The sequence below is a fragment of the Peromyscus maniculatus genome, chromosome X (genome assembly GCF_049852395.1).
Source record: "Peromyscus maniculatus bairdii isolate BWxNUB_F1_BW_parent chromosome X, HU_Pman_BW_mat_3.1, whole genome shotgun sequence".
NCBI lineage: Eukaryota > Metazoa > Chordata > Mammalia > Rodentia > Cricetidae > Peromyscus > Peromyscus maniculatus.
In genome coordinates this window covers 56,003,034-56,025,210 of record NC_134875.1, presented here as the reverse complement: position 1 = coordinate 56,025,210, position 22,177 = coordinate 56,003,034, and the positions used below count along the sequence as shown (strand labels likewise).

At 38.9% G+C, this 22,177-nt stretch overlaps 1 protein-coding gene across 3 annotated transcripts in view; it reads right to left on the bottom strand.

The window, feature by feature from the left end:
* LOC102915254 (melanoma antigen preferentially expressed in tumors-like) overlaps positions 1-19,693 on the bottom strand; it is a 34,309-nt gene extending 14,616 nt beyond the window's left edge. The window contains exons 1-3 of one of the 3 annotated variants that reach the window (XM_076561650.1): positions 19,138-19,276; positions 18,973-19,056; positions 13,614-13,711 (exon numbers count right to left, since the gene is read on the bottom strand). The gene's annotated coding sequence lies outside the window, so the exon portion shown is untranslated. Of the gene's footprint in view, positions 1-13,613; positions 13,712-18,972; positions 19,057-19,137 lie in introns of all 3 variants that reach the window. The other 2 variants (XM_076561651.1, XM_076561653.1) reach the window with 2 other exon arrangements.
* Between the last annotated feature and the right edge of the window lie 2,484 nt (positions 19,694-22,177).

Below are 22,177 nucleotides of genomic sequence, written 5' to 3'. Positions count from 1 at the left end.
CCACAGCAATGCTGGGGGTGGGACAACACCTGCTCTCAGATTACACTATGGAGCCAGCAACAAAAATGAATGCTCCTGCAAAAAGAGAGATATGTAGACCCCTGGAATAGAATAGAAGACTCAGAAATAAAACCATACAGCCACAGCCACTTATGTATTTTTAAAGATGCCAAAAACCAAACACTGAGGATAACTGCTTCCACAAATGGAGTGGGTAAAACTGGCTACCTAAATGGATGATCATTCATCCCGTCCCTCACTCCTCAAAACTAATTCAAAATAGATCGAAGATCCTAATGTATGATGGGACATACTGAAATCTGTAACAAAACACGAGGGAAACATTTTAAGATACAGGTGTAGCACAGTCTTTCTAAAAAAGGGACCCTGGAAACAGCTCAGAAAATAAGAATTGATGAATGAGACTGCATGAAATAAACAGGCTTCTGCAAAGCAAGGACGTAACTGTGAAGAGGCAGACATCAGAATGGCAACAATGCTTTTCCACTATACATCTGACATGATTAATATTTACAACCTATAAAGGAGTCAAAACTTATTCACCAAATAAAGGAATCACCAAATCAACAAATGGCAAATGCACTTGACAGTTCTCACGGGAATACAAATGGCCAATAAATTAATTAAAAATGTAAATCATAGCCATTAGATAAATGTTCATCAAAAGCATACCGAAACCATACCTTCCCCAGCCAGAAAGGGGAAAATCAAGAAAACAAATAAGAAAATGCTGAGGTGAATGTAAGGAAAAGGAACAGTTACACTTGGTGGTGGGAAATTCAAGAAGACAAATGTAACATTTGTTTTCTCATATTCAGTATTTAGACTTAAATAACTAGTCACACATATATGTAACATATATGTAGATATGCACATAACAGTTCCTTACTTATGTTGACCTTATTATGTTCTTTTGTCTTCCACCCATCTTGCTTTTTCTACAATCCCTTACTCTACCCAAGCAGTCCTCATTTTACTTTTTATTACATATGTACAGTACATGTAATGAACTATACATACATGTATGTAAATGTCCTAACAACATGCAGCATTGTGCACACTGTGCAAAATTGTGAGACCCATCCAAATGGACAGAAGTTTGGGAAGTGTGCCTGACCAGGAATCTTCACATATGTTGAGCTTGTGAAGTCCAGTGAAGACTGAGGAACTGCCCTACTAAAACTGACTATGAAGAAATGATGACTAATTTCACTGAGGTATCTTGCATGGAGTCCTGGAATTCAATGACAGTATTATTTGGATAAATCATCAAATTCAAATGAAATATGAAGTTAACTTATTGTCCAGCAATCTCTTTGTTTTTGGTAATTTAGATATATAAGTTATGTATACTAGGGAAATCTGGGTGAACATTTTCTTATGCACCTAAAATCAATTTATAATTTAAAGGAAAATAATAAATAGGTCATGTTCTGAGATACACATCTGCAACACCACCATTAAAGAGACAGAAGCAGGAGCATCATAAAGGCCAGTGAGTGGTTACATAGCAAGTGTCTGGCAAAGTTCCAGTGCATTTCCAAAGTTCCAGAGCTCATTATACTGAATGAAATCACACTCTTCTACATCAGTTATGAAACACAGGTACATGAGTATGTACTTGCTCTTCAGATGTGAAAACCAAGTTAAAATATCAAATACTGTAGAAAGAGAAATACATATCTACACAGTTCAGTCCTTACTGTTTTAAAGGACTCGCATATAAAAGACATCACACCACATTATCCCTGGTTGATGAAGAAGTCCAAATCGTTACACCGCAACTGTGGAAACGCCACCAAGTCCTTCTGAGGAATATAAATCTTTAAAGAGGAGGAGGGAGGATGTATGGAGAACTTTAAAGAGGGGGTAGGAAATGGTTAGTCACATAATTGAAGCTATCACCATCTCAGGAAAAACCACTACCTTCCTAGAAACTGCCACCACAAAAGAGACCTATACCACATGTGAGCCGATTCTGAACCCCTGAGTGATCATCCATCAAGATCACAGATTAATCCCTCTACCCTGGCCATTAACCTCAAACAAAGACTATTGTAGTTTACCTAAATGTGAGGGTCCGTTAAGACCTCTGACTTTCCATGTCCTCAAGAGTAGCAGCCACTCATTTTCTAAGAGACGTTCCCGGTGGCAGGGATACCACAGTCTTGATGGCGATTTCCCTCGCAACTGTTGGGCCTTCTCAATTTAAAGCAGCTGCTAGGGCATTCTGATTGGCTCCTCAGAGGTCAGGGTTCTTGTTTCTAGATCCTTCCGCAATGCTGTACCATGGACCGCATTGCCAGCAGGTTCAGAGTATGTGCCCATCTGCCTCCCTAGATATTCTTAGATAACAACTTTACCTATTAAGAAAATTAAACTTTACCTATTAAAAAATTAATCTATGATGAGACATAACCACTTCCTGGCTACAGTTTCTACTAGGCCAGGTCTCAAGCTCAGATAATGAGCAGTCAGAATTAGTGGGCAGGCACAGTAGCAAAAGTTTTTCATTTAAAACTCACTTATTGGAAAACACAGTTCTAACTTAGCACTTTATTTTCTCTTGACAAAGAAACTTGCCAAGGTGCCTTTAGTCAAAAAATATTTGGGAAGCTGGACAGGATCTTTTCTTGGAAGCTGGACAGGATCTCTCCTTGTTTAAGACAAAACTGAGGAGCAAAGGGACATACTACTTTCAAAAATAAAATTACCAAGAACAGCAACAGACAGCAGATAAATGAATCCTGGACAGGGTTTTGAAAAAAAGGTGTTCTGATCTCTCTGCAAAGAAACCATTATATTACTTATCTTGATAATGCAAGAAGGGTAGACTATCCACTCATCTTAGAATGTTACTGTCAGTAGAAATGATTGTCCCTGTGGTGGTTTGAATAGGAATCATCTCCTGTGGGAGCCCGTTCTCAGGTTCCTTGTGGCTTTACCCAGCAGTCCACATAGAGGATGATCAGGACCACGGGCCTGAGTGCAGGTGTCTGAGATGGTCTGCACTTGGCTGTGCTGGGGGAAGAGGTCTTTTGCTCCACCCCTTGGCGTCTCTATAAAAACCCTGGGACAGAGACAGTCGGGGCCCGTTGGAATAGGTTCCAGGCCCTCTCGAGGCTATCCTTTATTTTCTATCTGTTTATCTCCGCAAGATTCTCCGCTATAAATCCTTCTATCTAATATTTCCTGCTGCTCGCACTCAAGAAAACTCTGGGAAGCTGTGGGGGTGGTGGGTAAACGCCCCACAGAATGGCGCCATGAACAGGGACTAAAGAAAAAAGAAAAAAAAGGGACTGAAGAAAAAAAAAAGGGGGTAAAAAAGGGGGGACTAAAGACAAATGAACAGGGACTTAAGACAAAGTAATAGGGACTAAAGATAAAGGAAAATAATAGTTTTATTACAGAGTTTTTGGTGAAAGTGCTGAGTCAGCCCTGCCAGTGGAAAGGCATGCCGGTGTTATGGAATATAAATATATTTATATATATATTTTTTGGGAAGGCAGGGGTTTTATCCTCGAGAGAAAAGGAAAGCGGACTGGAAGGATGTCCGATGCTGCAGCGAAATTCTCTTCTGTCAAAATTTTCTATCTTCTATCCCTTTCTCAAATTCTATCTGTGAAAAATAAGTATAAGGTATAGGGTAGTAATATAGTTTAGGAAAAACTTAGAAGTGTAAGATTGTGTAGGAAAAATAAGTAAGGCAACTAGACAGAAAAACTCATCACTTTTCTAACTTTGGGGGCTATGAATGCAAACTGGGGAAAATTTTTTTTCTTTGAGCTTTACGGGTAGTAAAAAAGCTCTTCTTTGAGCTTATGGGGAAGAAAAAGTTTCCTATGGAAGCTTTTGACCTGGGGACAGCTGAAATGCTAAGTCCAAGCAGCAGGAGAAAGTAATTTCTCCCTGAGGCAAAAATGGGGGTGTAAAAAGCCAAAAAGTTTCAAGTTCAAAAGTTTTGGGAAAAGTTGATGTTTCTCCTGGGGGGAGGGGGAAGAATCTTTCTCTTAAACTATAAAGCTTTTCTTGGAAAATTTGGGGGGGGGGAATCTCTCTAAAAAGCCTTAATCTTTCTCAAAAGCTCTTAAACTTAAAAACTAAATTTGTCCTGAGAGAGGACAAAAATTAGAATCACCAGAAGATATTAGTATGGGGACCACCTGTGATTAGCTCTAAGGGAAAACATCAAACCTCTTAAGACAGCAAAACCTCTAAGTTCTCTTTCAAGCTTTAAAAATCATCCCTGCAATGCAGGAGGCAAGGACAAGTTTTTAAAAACCCCTTCTAAGCTCTCTCTTCAAGCTAGTAAAAGACAGTGGGTGAGAGTACCCTGAGGGAAGAGTAAGTACGCTTGGGGAGAGTGTGGGTAAAGAGCTACAGAGATCCCAAAAGGGCAGGAAACTTTGCCTGAGAAAAGCAGAAAAGCCAAGCTTTTCAGTGACAGCTGAGCTGAGGCATCAAGGGTTTTGTTGGAGTGAGCGTTTCAGAATGAAAAGGTGCTCCTAATCCTCCTAATGCAAAGATACCCTGAAGCAATGCAAACTGTTAGCATTGAATCCTCGCTTCTGACCAAAAACCCAGAGGTGACTGGCCAGCGTCTCTGAGTTGGAGTGCATTTCGGGGATACTAGGCTTCCTGCAGTTGCAAACTTCCTGGAGCACAGAGCTGAGGCAGGAAGGTGCAGGACCCAGGGGAAGATTGCTAATGAACAAACAAAGCTAAAGCCGGTGGGAACAGCACAGTTGTCCACTTTCCTACAAGTCCCGGGTTGATAGGTCCACAGCTGCAAAAAGAAATCTGAGAAAAGCTTTCCTATCAGAGAAAGGACTTTTCTGGGAAAACAGTAAAGCTGAACTGTGTCTGAAGTACTTGTGCTGCCGAGTCAGAACGCTGTCTGGGGAAACAGCCCAGCCAGGGCAGAACAGAACTATCCAGGAGTAAAGCTTTCTTTTCTGTCAGAGAAAGCACGTCTTTGAGAAAAGCTTTGTTTCAACTGACTCCCTAAGATGAGGAGTGTACCCCTGAGGGGTGATTGCCTCTGGCATAAGCTCTGTCCTTGAGCACCCAGACAAACAAACACAACCTACTGGGGGACTGGGCCAGGTGAAGGCCTGATGAGGTAAAGCACCTGTCCTAATGGGAGTTTAGAAAGGGCAAAAACCTCCCTTGTTAGATTTTCAGTCTTTACGCAAACCACACAGACCCCGAAAACAGAAACGGACTAAAGCCCCTACCTTCAGTAGCAGGGAAAGCTGCCACTGTAGTGTCGGAAACTGTTTCTGGGGTAGAGGGGATAAACTGAGACCAAACTGGATACTGTCAGGGAGAAAGACTCTGAAGAAACAGAGGGGACAGATTCCTCCCCAGAAAATGCATGACCTGACAAAGCTGCTAGAATCTGAGGCAGATTCAGGGGGAGAAAAAAAGCCCCTACCTCCAAAGGCAGCTAGCAGAGGTACAGAGCCACAGACAGATAGCTGAAGCTCTGCATCTGGGCAGGGGGGGGGAGCGGGGAGACAAGCAAAATGAGAATAAGATCAGTGGGAGAAAATCTCTGAAAAAGCTATGGAAAAGCTGTTGTACATGATCTTGTTTTTCACTCGCTGGCTAAGGCAAACACAAGCCCCGAGGAAAGTTGCTATCAGAAATGCCAGCCTCAATGCCGGCTAACGAGGCAGGTGCAGTTCTGATTTGGGGGCCAGTGTCTGATGAAGGAGAGACACTTGTTAAAGCCAGTTGAGAGAATAGAAATGTGCCATAGCTGAAAATGTAAAGTGCTTGTTCAAATCTCCTGTTGCAAAAGCAAAAAACTTTGTTCAAACCTCCCGGCCAAGAATTTGTAAGCAGGTCTGGTAAAAAAAAAGAACTTAGAAGTTGACTCTCAGACCCAAAAAGAACTATGGGAAATGATATAAGGGACTGATATTATTATGGCCTGACATAAGGAAAATGCATTCTGGGAAAGGTAGTTTTTCCACTAAAGATGGTGACATTGCCCTGAAACACTTTTGTCAGCTCTAAAATACATTCATGGTAAACTTAAAATACAGCTTTTAAAAGAATAAGCAGGAAAATCATCTAAGAGTTTAAGTGTCAGTTCCAATGAAAAATTGAAAGGATTCAGAACTAGGTGCTTTGCGATTTGGGGCTCCATTGGTAAAATGCCTTATTTACCCTAATAGCTGTGCAAAGTTTTTTACGGTAGTTGGAAGACAAAAAGCTACCTTTAAGAGCAAACAAGCCACTTTAAAATCTTTAGGAAAGCAAGAGAAAGGAGTTTATACACTGAATGTTGTCTTAGATATGAAGAAACTTATGTTGAAATTAAAAGTTCTTTGCCTTTTGAACAAACTGCCTGCCAATGAGTAATTCCTTTGCAAATCTAATAAGGAGACAAGGAAACAGGCATTCAAAAAGAAATGACTGCTTTAGAGATGGGAAACAAACTTCAGAAAATCTAGCTGTCTTACAAAAGTGAGTTGCTTCACCTGAAAGTTCCTTATAAAAAATCAATGCTAAATATTACAGCTGCTGATAACATCAGGAGTTAAAGCTAATGAAGTGCAAATACTAAATCTTGAAAATGCTTTTTCTCAAAGTACGCTAATGAAGGATACGTTTCAAGAAAGAACATCTATGTTCTTGACTCCTTTGAATAGTAACAGTTTTGGTGAAAATATTGGAACTAACAACAATCAAGTCAAAATGTTTCAACAAATTCAAGATGCTATTCCACAAAAAGAAAGCAGCCATGCTTTGTGGGCCATAATAGAGCTCAGTCCAATCTTCCTGGTCCTTTAGCTGAGGGTAATGCAATGGCTGATAAGTTAACAAAGACAGAAAGAAGCATTATCCCAAGTGGAAATGGCTCAAGAGTCATATGCTCTTCATCAAAATAGCAAAAGCTTAAGAAAGCAGTTCAATCTTATCAAAGAAGTAGTTTGTCAAATAGTTAAATGATCTGGGGTATGTCCAAACTTTTTCCTATCCCTCACTTAGGGGTAAACCCTCACGGTCTTCTTCCCAATTATCTATGGCAAATGGATGTTACGCATATTGCAGAATTTGGCAAATTAAGATATGTACATGTGTCCATTGACACTTATTCAGGATTTTTAATGGCTAGTGCACAACTTGGGGAAGCTACAAAACGTAATTTTGCACCGCTTTGGAAGTGTTTTTCGTTTATGGGTATACCAAAAATAATTAAAAGTGATAATGGTTCTGGATATAGTAGTAAGGCATTTCAACAATTTTGTACCCAATGGGAAATCGTACATAAAACATGTATTCCTTATAATCCTCAGGGACAAGGTATTGTGGAAAGGGCTCATAGCAGTCTTAAAATACAACTTCAAATAATAAAAGGAAGAAATTTACCCTCAATCACCACATAATGCCTTAAATCATGCTTTTTGTTCTGAACTTTTTGAATATGGATATCTATGAACAGTTTGCCGCAGATAGATTTTGGCACGGTGGCACCCAAAGGACTTTTGCTCAAGTGAAATGGAAAGATCCCTGCTCAGGATTATGGAAGGGTCCCAATCCTGTGTTAATATGGGGTCAAGGACATGTTTGTGTTTTTTCACAAGAGGAGAATGAAGCTCGGTGGTTACTGGAGCGTCTGGTAAGGAGCGTGGAACTAAGGAAGGTCAGCTCCAATGACGTTCCTATAAAGGAACCAGAATGAAAGTGGCTCGATTAGTGTTTCTGAGGTTTTGTCACTGGTTAATGCAAACAGTGAGGAAAGAAGAGTTCGGAGCTGCGCCGCTTTTGGCTTTACTAGCTTCTTTAGAAAAATACTTTATCACCTAATAGCTGTGCAGTATTTGGCGAAGAGCTTTACAGCAGCTAAATATGGTAATTTCACCCTCAGCGTGAAGTGAATTTTTTCGGTAGAACAAACCAAAAGTACTGCAGTAATGGAAACGTCTGTCTGAATTGAAGCACTTAGGGGAGCTATTGTGAATTTGGGTGAAGGGACAGCCTCTAGTTAAAAACCGTCTACTGCTGACAGTGCATCTCTGCCGGTTCCAGAAAGGCTGAGAGAACTTTGGGGTATGGCTTCGTCCTGAGAATGTTACAATCCCCTAGCAACAAGTATCACAACTCTATAATGACAACACTCAATAAATCCCAGTGCTTTATAACAAAGCTGACTATAAACTCTAAACTTTAGAAATGATGTATGTACTTCCTGTCTAGTTAAGAGAATCTAATAGAGATGGTGATGATAATTAAGAGTAAGAAGTAGAAAGATGAAAATAAGATATGTGAGTTTATAGAAATTCTGTCTTGTTAGATCTGTGTTAAGAAATCTTTAGGTGTTTGCTAAGTTAAATATATGCTAATGGTATCCCTATATGATTTTGTAAAATATATTTATAGAGTTCCTTTAAGAATATAAGATTGCAAGTAATAAGAAGTATATTTGCTAAAGTAGTTCTATTGTTTCCTTAAGGAGTATAAATAAGTAGATGTTATACGTTATATGTGAGTTTGTAAAATGTAAATGTTGAATGTAAGTCTAAATGCTTTGCAAGGCAAAAAAATGTTATATGTGAGTTTAAAAAGTGTAAATGTTAAGTGTGAATCTGTGCTTAATGTATATGGTGAAAAAAAACCTGAGATACAGAAGTTAGTGTCTTAGTTGACTGCAAAGTAGGCAGTCTGAATGGTGTCAAAAGCTCCAGAAGCCAGTGGTGGTGGCACACACCTTTAATCCCAGCACTCAGGAGGCAGAGGCAGGCGCAGGCCTGGTCTCCAAAGCGAGTTCCAGGAAAGGCGCAAAGCTACACAGAGAAACCCTGTCTCGAAAAACCAAAAAAAAAAAAAAAAAAAAAAAAAAAGAAGCAGCTCCAGAAGCCGCTAAGAAGCTAAGAATGGCAGACGCCAGAACCAGCACAAGGCATCCGCAGCTGAGATCCGTGGAAAATCGACGCAACACAGAAAAACCTGAGCTAACATCAAAAAATGGTGTGGTTTAGCATACTAATGTACCTAAAAAGGTCTCTGGCTTGAGAATACAAGTTCAGAGACGCTTGTTTGAACAAAAATTGTTAACTGCAAAAAGTTTTGGTTGAAAAACGTCTCTTCATATTTGGAAGTGAAAGCCTGATACCAGAATTTATTTCTTGTTGGAACTTTTTGAACTTAAAATGAGATAAAATTACAAAGATTTGGTTATGGATTTCTGATATTTGGAAGGCTAGTACCAGAATTTATCATTTGAATTTTAAGACTTAAGAAATGGAATAAACAATAGAGATTTCATTGCAATGGGACAATTTTGAGTAATGATCTAGGAACAGTTTTCTGGAATTGGGTTAAAAAATGGAACTGTTTAAATGAAGAAATTTATTTCTACCTAGAATCAAGATGCCATTTTGTATATGCATATATGCTTTATTAACTGGTGATTCATGAATTGTTTTGTGGAACTGTTTATGTAAAAATGGAATTACTTATGGAACTAGTTTTGTGTTACAAATGGAACTGTTTAAACAGAAAAGTTTGGGTTTTCTAACTAGGCTTGAGATTTGTCTTAAAATTATTAAGAAAAGGGAGAGTTAATATTCCTTAGTCTATTTAATTTAAATTGTTTGAGTGGATTAATGTCATGTTATGTTAGTAAGAAATGCAAATGGGTATACTAAAATTTAAAGTGTAAAGAGTTTTATAAAACTCTTTTGGATGTTTTGGTAAAAGTTTTCAAAGTGTTAATGGTTAGATTGAAAATATTGCTTTTCAATATAGGTTTGTAGGAACTGTGTAAGTTTGGGTTCCTCTAACTAGGTTTAAGATTTTGTTTAAAAAATTATAAAGAAACGGAGGAGTTATGAGGTTGAATTATGTTTGCAGAAATTATGTTTAACTATTGATATTAATGCACCCTGGTTTTGTGGAGTTAAGGAAATATTTAAGTTTGATGTGAATACATCGAAGTTTTTCCTATGTTCTGTTAGCAAGAAAATTCAAATGATTAAAATTTAAAATTGTAAGACGGAGAAAATTGTTAACTATATATAGCACCATATATGCTAATTCAAATGCTTCTGTTAAGAGTTTGCTTTGTGTTGTAAGATTGAGGGAATTGTGACTATGTATAGCAATATTTATGTTAACCTGTTAATGGTAATGATGAAGCTAAGGGATTCTTTAAGTTTGTAGCCACCTTAAGAGTTTTTGGTTTAGAATGGGCTTGAGACAGCTAAGACTGCTGTAGTCACCTTGGACCTAATTCAAAAGAGAAATGCCATCTTTATCATCCTCTACTCCCATACTTGGAGGTATAACAGCTATGGAGATTGCTGTAAGCCATTAATAGTTATTTTTTATATATATATTAAGAAGGGGGGACCTGTGGGAGCCCGTTCTCGGCTTCCTCATGGCTTTACCCAGCAGGTCTGCATAGAGGATGATCAGGACCACGGGCCTGAGTGCAGGTGTCTGAGATGGTCTGCACTTGGCTGTGCTGGGGGATGAGGTCTTTTGCTCTACCCCTTGGCATCTCTATAAAAACCCTGGGGCAGAGACAGTCGGGGCCCTTTGGAATAGGTTCCAGGCCCTCTCAAGGCTATCCTTTATTTTCTATCTGTTTATCTCTGCAATATTCTCTGCAATAAACACTTCTATCTAATATTTCCTGCTGCTCACACTCAAGAAAACTCTGGGGAACTGTGGGGGTGGTGGGTAAACGCCCCACAATCTCCAAAGACTCATGTATGTGAATGATTGGCCCACAGGGAGTGGCACTATTAGGAGGTGTGGCCTTGGTGGAATAGATGTGGCCTCGTTTTAGGAAGTGTGTCATAATGGAGGCAGGCTTTGAGATCTTATATGCTCAAGCTAGGCCTAGTGTGACACAGTCTCCTGCTGCTGCCTGTGGATCAAGATGCTTCCTGTCATGATAATGGACTAAACCTGTGAAGCTGGAAGCCAGCCCCAATTAAACATTTTCCTTTCATTGTATATGTCTTCGTCAGGGTTTCTATTGCTGTGAACAGACACCATCACCACAGATACTCTTAAAAAGGAAAACATTTCATTGTGAAGGTGGCTTACAGTTTCGGAGGTTTAGTCCATTAGCATCGTGGTGGGAAGCATAGCAGTGCTCAGGCAGACATGGTGCTGGAGAAGGAGCTGCTACACGCTAACATGCAGGCAACTGCAAGTAGACAGTCTCACTGGTACAGTAGCTTGAGCACAGGAGAGTACAAAGCCCACCCCCACAGTGACACTCTGCCTCCAACAAAACCATAATTCCTAATAGTGTCACGCAATTTGGGGGCCATTTTCTTTTTTAAAAATTTTATTTTATTTAATTAAATTTCTTGGTTGAAAGAAATATTTATATATAAGTAAAGGAAAAAATAAGCCATCTTGAGCACAAATTTCTGGAGTATGTCCATAAGATAAAATATATCTACCGGCAGAAAAATGAGGGGAGATAAACTCTTAAGACACAGAAAAGAGTCATAGAAATTAAAGCAGACTATTTCCTGATTCTACAGAAAAATAAATAAATTTTAAGCACAAAAGGCATTTAGACTCCAAACAGATATAACATCTCTAAGATGCATCAGAAGTAAAATGTACTGCTATAGAACGTGGACAGTATGCTAAGACTAAAGAATGAAGACATAACATCAAAAGCTGCAAAGAAACATCCATGTCACTTACAAGTGACAACCAATCAGAATAACACCAGACTTCTTGGCATAAACCTGAAAAGCCACAAAAATAGCAAATGATGGGTTTTAAGCATTACAGTAAATAAATGTCAAGTGAGATTATTATATCCAGCAGTTATCCCCTAAAATCAGTGAATAAAGATTTTCCACAAACTACAGCAAGCAATTGGTACCGAGTCAGCATATCAGAAACATATTTAAAGGAATCCTACATAGAGAGGAGGATTAAATACGGTGTTAACTGTGAGAAAACAGAAAATAATTGATTTCATTATAGTAAAAGATACAGAAGATTATAGAAAACCCCTACAAATCGGTAAACAATCATGTGCCTGGTACAACGAAGGGAGAGAATAACAAGGCCAATTAATATTTGAACAAACCATGAAATCAACCAAAAAATTCCTTGAATAAAAAATTCTCTTAATATTAGTAGTAATTATAATGGTCCTAACTATTGAATCTAAAGATACAAACTAGCCGACTGCATTACAAATAAGCCTAGATGTTTGATGTTTTGGTCAAATATAAGTAAACTCTGAAAACGAAAGGGCTGAAGTCAATATACCAAGCTCTTGGAAGCAGGAAAAAAACCAGGTCTAGTTATATGCTCAGATCTGATAAAGTAGATTTCAAGACAAAAAAATGATTCAGAATACATAGACAACCAATAAATATTTGGAATAACCCATCAATATGCTATCATTAGTATAAATATGTGAGCACTAAATATTAGTATACCTAATATCATAAATCAATACTGTAGCTACTCAATAATGACAATACTCAACCCTTGTCAGCAGATAATTAATCCAAACATAAAAATTGACAGTTAACACAGACATAATGCACTAAGGATCAAACAGACTTAGGACAGTGTGCTGGTTAATTTTTGTTAAATTATCAGAAGCTAGATTCATATGGGAAGAAGGAACTTCAATTCAGAAATTGCCTCCATCATATTAGCCAATAGGCAAGTTTGTGGGGCATATTTTTAATTAATGTGGGAGGGCCCAGCTCTCTGATGGAGATGCCACCTCTGGGCAGGTAGTCCTGGGTTGTATAAAAAGGCAGCTGAGCAAACCAGGGGAAGCAAGTCAGTAACATCATTTCTTCATGGTTTTTGCCTCCAGGTTCCTGCCGTGAGTTCTTGCCCTGACTTCCCTGGATGATGGACTTATAAGCTGGAAGGTGAAATAAAACCTTTCCTCCCCAAGTTGCTTTTGGTTATGGTGTTTCTCACAGCCACAAGAAAGCAAACTAGGGCAATTGTCTATAGAAAATTACATTCAATAGCTATAGGATACAGATCTCAGCAGCCTATGGAATATTCTGTGATATAGATATCAATTTATGTCACCGAGCAAGTAGAATTATTTAAAAATAAAAACAATATTTTATATCTTATAAGATCATAAACCAGTAAAATTATAAATCACTATCAATGGGAAATAACAGAAATGAAACAATCCAAATAAAATTAAACATTACATCCTAATGATCAGTAGCTAATGAAACCATCTGGGAAGATGTTAAAAATTCTTGAAATCAGTTTAGGGGAGTCTAAGACACTCTTCCCAAGTAATATAGGCCACTGCCATTGCCCTCAGTTGCCTACCAGGACTTGAAGGGATGACCCTACTGTGGAAGACACCACACACTTCAGGCACAGGAGTGGGAGGAACTGAGCCGGAAAAAGCCTCCGAGTCTCATCCCTAAGGACTACTTCTTACAGTATTCAATGGTGCTATGCAAGCTGCCAACAGAGAAAAGCAATCAACAGTCATATGTCACTTTAAGTCCATTGTCTCAAGTTATTTTTCTACTGCTGTGAAGAGAAACCATAACCAAGGAAAAATATAAGAGAAAGCATTTAATTAGGGGTTTGCTTACAGTTTCAGAGGCTTAGTCCACGACCATCAAGGTGAGGAGTATGGTGACACGCAGGCAGACATGGTGTTGGAACAGTATCTGAGAGCTTACTTCCTGATCTGCAGGCAGGAGGAAGAGAGAAAATGAGAATAGGCCTGGAATTGGCTTTTGAAACCACAAAACCCACATCCAGTGACACACATTCTCCAACAAGGCCACAATTCTTAATCCTTCCTAAATAGTTCACCAACTAGGAATGAAACATTCAAACACTTGAGCCTATGGGGGCCATTCTCATTCAAACTACTACAGTCTACACCCTGGCCCCCATAGGCCTGTAGCCATATCATAGTGCAAAATGCACTCAGTCCAACTTCAAATGTCCCCACAGTCTTTCAGTCTCACGACTGTTTACAAGTCCAGAGCCCAAAGTTTCTTCTGAGACTCAAGGTAATCTCTCAACTATAGGTCCTGTAAAATCAAAATAAAAAATCAAATTATTTACTTCTAACATTTAATGGCACAAAATATACATTACTCCTCCAAAAGAGAGGAGGAAAGGGGCCATGGTGAGGAAATACTGGACCAAAGCAAGACTGAAACCCAGCAGGGCAAATTCTGTATCTCTATGACTGATGTTAAGCGCTTATTAGCTGGATCTTCATATCTCCCACTCCTATTATTGCTGACTACAACATTGGCTTTCCTTAATGCAGCATGATTCCACAAACCCTTTATACTGGTATCTTCCTTGAAAAAAAAAAAAAAAAAACAACAGACCCATGTGGCTTATGGTACCAAGTTCTTCTGCTTACCTGGACTAAAACCTGGCTCCATCTATGACTTACATTAATATAAGCTTTGACTTGGCAATAGTCTCTGAAAGAATGCCCTGGTAGCAGAAACCCAAAAGTCCTGCTGAGACAGTCTTGATGTCACTGCTCAACTGTTATCAGTCAGCCAAATTCATATCTCAGGGATAATTCTTTGTTGAGACAGTTCTCAAGATAGCCTGCTGTTACAGAACAATCTTTTTGTATATTATGAATACGTTTTAATCTCATTGGCTAATAAAGAGCTTAGTAGCCCATAGCTGGGCATGAGGAGGTAAGGAAGGAAAACCAGACTAGGAGGATTTGCCAATCAGATGCACAATAAGCTGGACACACAAAATGGGAAAAAGGTAAAAGCCACGTGGCAGAATGTAGATGAATTTAAGTTGTGAGTTAGTAATAAGCCTGAGCTATTGAATGGGCATTTGTAATTAATATAAGCTTCAGTGTGCTTGAGAGTGGCTGTGGGATAGGAAAACTCCACCTACAGCCTGCTTTGCTTGAACAAGAAGTTTCAAAAGAAGGAGGTCATATGTATCCTGTGCAGCTCTATCAACTTCCTTATATTCAGGCCCCCTGCCCACTCCTATAAGAGCCCTGACAGCCCCTTCCCCTTCACACAAGTTTCATTCCCATGGGGAAGTCACTGCCCCCTGCTGCTGTGCCAATAAACAGTTTCATCTGTTGAGAGCAGACTTGGGTCTCTTCCATGCCTTTTGTTCCTTACTGTCCTAACATTTTGGTGTGGAAACCCAGGAGGGCTTCTAGAATCCCTGCCCTCTGGTGGCTCCAATTCTTCTTCTAGGACCTTCTTGACTTTCTTACCGACCATGACCACTCTTGTACTTGGGGAACACAGATACTGTCTGAATTCATTATATAGCCTAAACAGACACTAGCTGAAATCTGAGACCATTGTTCTTTGTGACCTCTGTCTCTGTGAGCAGTACACCTTTAATCCCAGGCTGACACAGGTGTATTTCAAGTTCCAGTACAGCCAGGGCTACAGATAAGCCCTGTCTCAAAAAAGGAGAATGGCTCAATAAAATCCTGTGTTTTAATGCTGGCTCCCAGAAGGTGTGGCCTTGTTGGAGGAGGTGTATCAATGGAGTTTTGATGTGTCAAAAACCCATGTCAGGCCCAATCTCTCTCTGCCTGCAACTTTCAGATAAGATGAGAGCTGTAAACTAATACTCCAGCACCATGCCTGCCACATTCCCCATTATGATGGCCATGGACTTACACTTTGAAACTATAAGCAAATGCCCAATTAAGTGCCTTGGTCATATCTATTCATAGCAATAAAATAGTAACTAAGAGAAACAACAATACAAATAATCAGTGAAAAAAGATGGTTTCTTTCCACAGAGTGACAAAAACCTTAGTTGAACTAAATGAGAGAATGAATATATAAATTAGTTAAAATAGAGTTAAAAGGGGACTTTACAAAGAAACACCAATGAAATTCTGAAAATGGTTAATGAACATTTGAAAACTTATACTCACAGAATATCTAGAAGAAATGGATAATTTCCTAGGTACAGAAGACATAAACAACTTTAAAGTTCCATAAAAATCAACAAGATTAAAGCACCTCCCAACAAAGAAAATCCTAGAAACAAATGGATGAAACACATGGATGAAATTTTTTCAGACCTGAAAAATGCTCCCCAGACTACTTGATAAAACATAAAGGAGCGGTGGTGGCGCATGCCTTTAATCCCAGCACTCCGGAGGCAGAGCCAGGCAGATCTCTGAGTTCGAGGCCAGCCTGGGCTACCAAGTGAGTTCCAGGAAAGGTGCAAAGCTACACAGAGAAACCTGTCTCGAAAAACAAACAAAACAAAACAAAACAAAAAATAAAGAAATGCCAAACTTCTGTGTGAACAATATGTCTTGATCTATAACCTAGGTCAGACTAAAGTTTTTTAAAAATAAAGTTTCTGTGATGAACTTTATTAATAATTACTTCTAATAGTCTTTATAAACAGAATCTAATAATATATTTTAACATCATGATCAATTTGGTTTATATTAGGTATGCAAGGATATTTCACATGTAAATAGGTTTGGAGTCAGAGAACATGTGATGATCTTACAAGTGCAAAACTAGCCTTTATCAAAAAAACCCTGAAGAATCTAAGATTATCAGGAACATATCTCACCATAAAACAACTCTACTATTCAAAATCATATTAAACTTGGAAACCTTGAAAGCATTTTTTCTCAAGTCAGGAACAAGAAAACATGGACCACCCTTGCCAATCTTATTCAATATACTGATTGAAGTCTTAGCCCACTGTAGTAGGGCAAAAGAAAATGGTAAATGATACACAAACAGTAAAGGAAGATGTCTAATTATTCCTAAGAACATTTGCTATAATCCTATAATTAAAAGAATCCAAACGCTCCAACAGAAAATACTTAAGAGTTGATAAAAGCAGAAAAAAATCAGTATTACAAAATAAGTGCAAACATTGGTGGCTTTTCCATGCCAATAACCATGACAGTGACAAATAAATCAGAGAAACAATTCCATGCACAATAGCTTTAAAAATTAAATACCAAGGAATAGACCTAAATGAGGAAGTGAAAGACTGGAACAATCTGATTTAATAACAGTGAAGAAAGAAAATGAAGAAGACAATAGAACATACAGGACAAGCAAGTAAATATTAGCTGCTTTCAAATTATATCACAGAGAAATAGAAACAAAAACAGCATGTTATTGCAACAAAAAGATATTTGTAAGCCACTGGAATGAAATAGACCATATATATATATATATATATATATATATATATATATATATATATACACACACACACACACACACACACACACACACACACACACACACACAAATCATCTGAATATTGGAGGGAAAAAAAAGTGCCAAAAACATCCACTTGAGAAAAGAAACTGTTTTTAACAACCTTTTGTAGCTTTTGCTAGTTAAGCAAAACTAGCCATCTAAATGTAGAAAGATTAAACTGTACCCCTGTCATTCTTTACAAAAATCAATTCAAAATGGATAAATGTTCCTAATGTAAGACGCAACATACTAAAACTTCTGTAAGAAGATATGCGATACAGGCACAGAAAAGCCTCTTTAAAACACATTAAGGAAACAATAGCAAATACTGACAAATTAAACTGCATGAAATTAAAAAGCTTCTGCAGAACAGTAGAAACAGCAATATAGTGACGATCGACAGAATGGTAATATTTTAACTATACATTTTACAGAGAATTATTATTATTATTATTATTATTATTATTATTATTAAGAACTTAAAACATAACTCCCAAATAGAGAAGCCAACACACAGATAAATGACTACTGAACTGGACAGTTCAAAAAAGACGAAATACAAATGGCTAAGAAATATAAATATTTAACTTCCTTAACCATAAGAAAAAAATCAATAATACTTTGAAATGCTAAATGACAAATGCTGGAGAAGATGTGAGCGAAAGGAACTCTTATAAAACACTGGAAGATTCTGAAAAAATGAAAACTAGAACTCTCTTACTTTTCACACTTATCACCCAAAGCAATCTAAATGAACACAGCATAGAGATACCTGCACTTTCACGTTTCTTATGTTACTTTTCACAATAACCTTGGAATGGAATCAGCCTAGAATTCCATCAACAGATGAATAGATCCAAGAAATAAGGTGTACACATGAAATTAAGTTATTGCCAAGTGTTAAAATGAAACAAAATGATGCCATCTATAGATAAAAATACGGCAATGAAAATCATCAGTTTACTCAAAATCATCCAGTCTCAGGAAGATATATTACATACTTGCTCTCACAGGAAGAACCTAGATTTAATATGTAAATATATATTCATATATACACAAAGATATGCAATGACAGTAGAAAGGGTCTGTTGGAGTGAAGGAAGGAGAACTGTCTTAAAAGACTCAAGGGACAAGAGAGGGCACTGAGTGGGAACAGAAGAAAAGGACCAAGATATACATACTAAAAATGTCATAATTCACATTTTGTATGATAACCTTTATTTTAAGGGAAGTGATGTGGAATAATCCTTCTTTACACTGTGGATATGGATTACTTTCATTGGTTAATAAAGAAGATGACTGGCCAGGAACTGAATAGGATGGGGTGAGCTGAGAGAGCCAAAATGAGAATTCTGGGAGAAAGAAGGGCAGAGTCTAGAGTCAGCAGCCAGACACAGAAAAAGCAAGAGATGAAAGTGCCTGGCTAATAAAAGTATCGTAAAGTGGCAGAGCATTAAATGAGTATGGGTTAATTTAAAATGTGATAGCTACTTAGTAATAAGCCTGAGCTTTGGGTTAATTATTTGTAATTGTTGTCCTTTTTTTTTTCTGATACAAGACCCCACCATGTATCCAGGCTGAGGCAGAAGTTCACATCCCTTTCTTCAGCCTCCAGTATGCCACCACATCCAGTTCATAAATACAAATTATTAAATAAGAAGTTAAAGTATGTGCGAAGTATTTTAGAAAAAGAATCTGAAGCAATTGGTCACACAGTTGAAGCCACTCACACCTCAGGAATTAATGCAGTGAGCGAGCGATGCGGATTCTGAGAGCGAACATGGCGGAACCGAAGCCTCGAGCGAACAATGCCACACTGTGAAGATATCCAGGGAAACTGGCGGTTAATCCCATAACAGGTTCAATTTTAAAAAAGAAACTTCTGCCATTTATTTACCTGAGCGGGAGAGTGGGATGAATCTTCCGACTTTTTCACCCCCTCAGGCGCGGCAACTGTGACCTCCAGACCAGAGCGCGATCTTCGAAAAGTTATGTGAGGACCCCAACAGTTCCTTTCCAAATTTAGTGCCGCAACTGGAGGACTCCGATTGGCTTAGCTGGGTCAGCTGGACTCCGATTGGCTTAGCTGGGTCAGCTGGACTCCGATTGGCTTAGCTGGGGTCAGCTGGACTGTGATTGGCTTAGCTGGGTCAGCTGGACTGTGATTGGCTTAGCTGGGTCAGCTGGACTGTGATTGGCTTAGCTGGGTCAGCTGGACTCCGATTGGCTTAGCTGGGGTCAGCTGGACTCCGATTGGCTCAGCTGGGTCAGCTGGACTGTGATTGGCTTAGCTGGGTCAGCTGGATTCCGATTGGCTTAGCTGGGTCAGCTGGACTCCGATTGGCTTAGCTGGGTCAGCTGGACTGTGATTGGCTTAGCTGGGTCAGCTGGACTCCGATTGGCTTAGCTGGGTCAGCTGGACCCCGATTGGCTTAGCTGGGTCAGCTGGACTCCGATTGGCTTAGCTGGGTCAGCTGGACTGTGATTGGCTTTGCTGGGTCAGCTGGACTGTGATTGGCTTAGCTGGGGTCAGCTGGACTCCGATTGGCTTAGCTGGGTCAGCTGGACTCCGATTGGCTTAGCTGGGTCAGCTGGACTGTGATTGGCTTAGCTGGGGTCAGGTGACTTCACCTCCCTCTGCGCACTTCCGTTCACGAGGCTGAGGTCCTCAAGTCATAGGTGTCTATGCACTTGCCTGCGTCGTTTTTGGTTCAAAGTTCTATGTGGACTCTCTGAGTGTGACTGCAGCACTGCCTGACTGGAGGATTCTCCCAACCAGGTCTCAAGCTCAGGGACCAAAAGTCAGAGTGGACAAAAGAACAGAAGCTTTTCTCTTAAAAACCAGGCCCTTGCTGGAGAGACGGTTCAGGGGTTCAGAGCCCCGGCTGTTCGCCCAAAGGCCCCAGGTCGGAAGGATGCACAGATCGGCTTTCTACATTAGGTACTTGAGTTCCCTCGAATCCACCACTCTCTTTAGGTGTCCATCAAGAACAGATGCCCTCTTCTGGATTTTGTGGGCACTGCAGGCACATGGTGCAAAAAGCATTCATGCACAACCCCATACATCAAAAATGCATTTGTTAGAAAACACTCTCGTGTATTAATGTCCCTAGTTCTCTGATGTATGAGGTAGTGGGACCATCCCTGAGACATGGCTATAGTAAAAATATCCCTGATACATGGCTATAGTAAAAATATCCCTGATACATGGCTATAGTAAAAATATCCCTGAGACATGGCTATAGTAAAAATATCCCTGATACATGGCTATAGTAAAAATATCCCTGAGACATGGCTATAGTAAAAATATCCCTGAGACATGGCTATAGTAAAAATATCCCTGAGACATGGCTATAGTAAAAATATCCCTGAGACATGGCTATAGTAAAAATATCCCTGAGACATGGCTATAGTAAAAATATCCCTGATACATGGCTATAGTACAAATATCCCTGAGACATGGCTATAGTAAAAATATCCCTGAGACATGGCTATAGTAAAAATATCCCTGAGACATGGCTATAGTAAAAATATCCCTGAGACATGGCTATAGTAAAAATATCCCTGATACATGGCTATAGTAAAAATATCCCTGAGACATGGCTATAGTAAAAATATCCCTGAGACATGGTTATAGTAAAAATATCCCTGATACATGGCTATAGTAAAAATATCCCTGAGACATGGCTATAGTAAAAATATCCCTGAGACATGGCTATAGTAAAAATATCCCTGAGACATGGCTATAGTAAAAACATCCCTGAGACATGGCTATAGTAAAAATATCCCTGAGACATGGCTATAGTAAAAATATCCCTGAGACATGGCTATAGTAAAAATATCCCTGAGACATGGCTATAGTAAAAATATCCCTGAGACATGGCTATAGTAAAAATATCCCTGAGACATGGCTATAGTAAAAATATCCCTGAGACATGGCTATAGTAAAAATATCCCTGAGACATGGCTATAGTAAAAATATCCCTGAGACATGGCTGTAGTAAAAATATCCCTGAGACATGGCTGTAGTAAAAATATCCCTGATACATGGCTATAGTAAAAATATCCCTGACACATGGCTATAGTAAAAATATCCCTGACACATGGCTATAGTTGTGGCATTTGGGAGGCAGAAGCAGAAGACTGCCGGAGACCAGCCTGAACAGAGTAGCAAAACCCAGACTTTAAAAACAGAAAACAGGCTGGGCGGTGGTGGTGCACACGCCTTTAATCCCAGCACTTGGGAGGCAGAGGCAGGCGGATCTCTGTGATTTCGAGGCCAGCCTGGGCTCCAAAGCGAGTTCCAGGACAGCCAAAGCTACAGAGAAACCCTGCCTTGAAAACCCATACATGAATAAATAAATAAATAAATAAATGAATGAATAAATAAATAAATAAATAAATAAATAAATAAATAAATAAAATGGGCTGGAGAGATGGCTTACTGTTTAAAACCATGTCCTGCTCTTATGAAGGACCCCCAGTTCATTTTGAAGTGGTCTTGCAATCATACATAACTCCGGTTCCAGGGAATCCTATGCCTTCTTCTGATCTCCATGATCACCAGGCAAAATACTCACATACATAACATAAATTTAAAAAATTTTAAAGCACAGAAAACAAAAATTACTCTTAACTCTAAAATTTTGGCAAATGGTTCTTATTTTCATCAATTGCTTTTTTCTGGTTGGTGACACAATCATTTTATTTTTCCTTCTTACATTCCTTAAGGTAATGAAATTATTATAATGATCTCATTTTCAGAAGTTGAGATACTGCATAACAACCACTTTGTGATGCTCTATTATAATTTTTGTATTGATAGATTTGATTTATTAATGTTTTCCTCAGGATTTTTACAAATATGTACAAGAATACTGGTCTATTTTTTTCTTTTGACAGTTTTGGTTAGGTTGTCACAAAGAGTTTAGGATCAT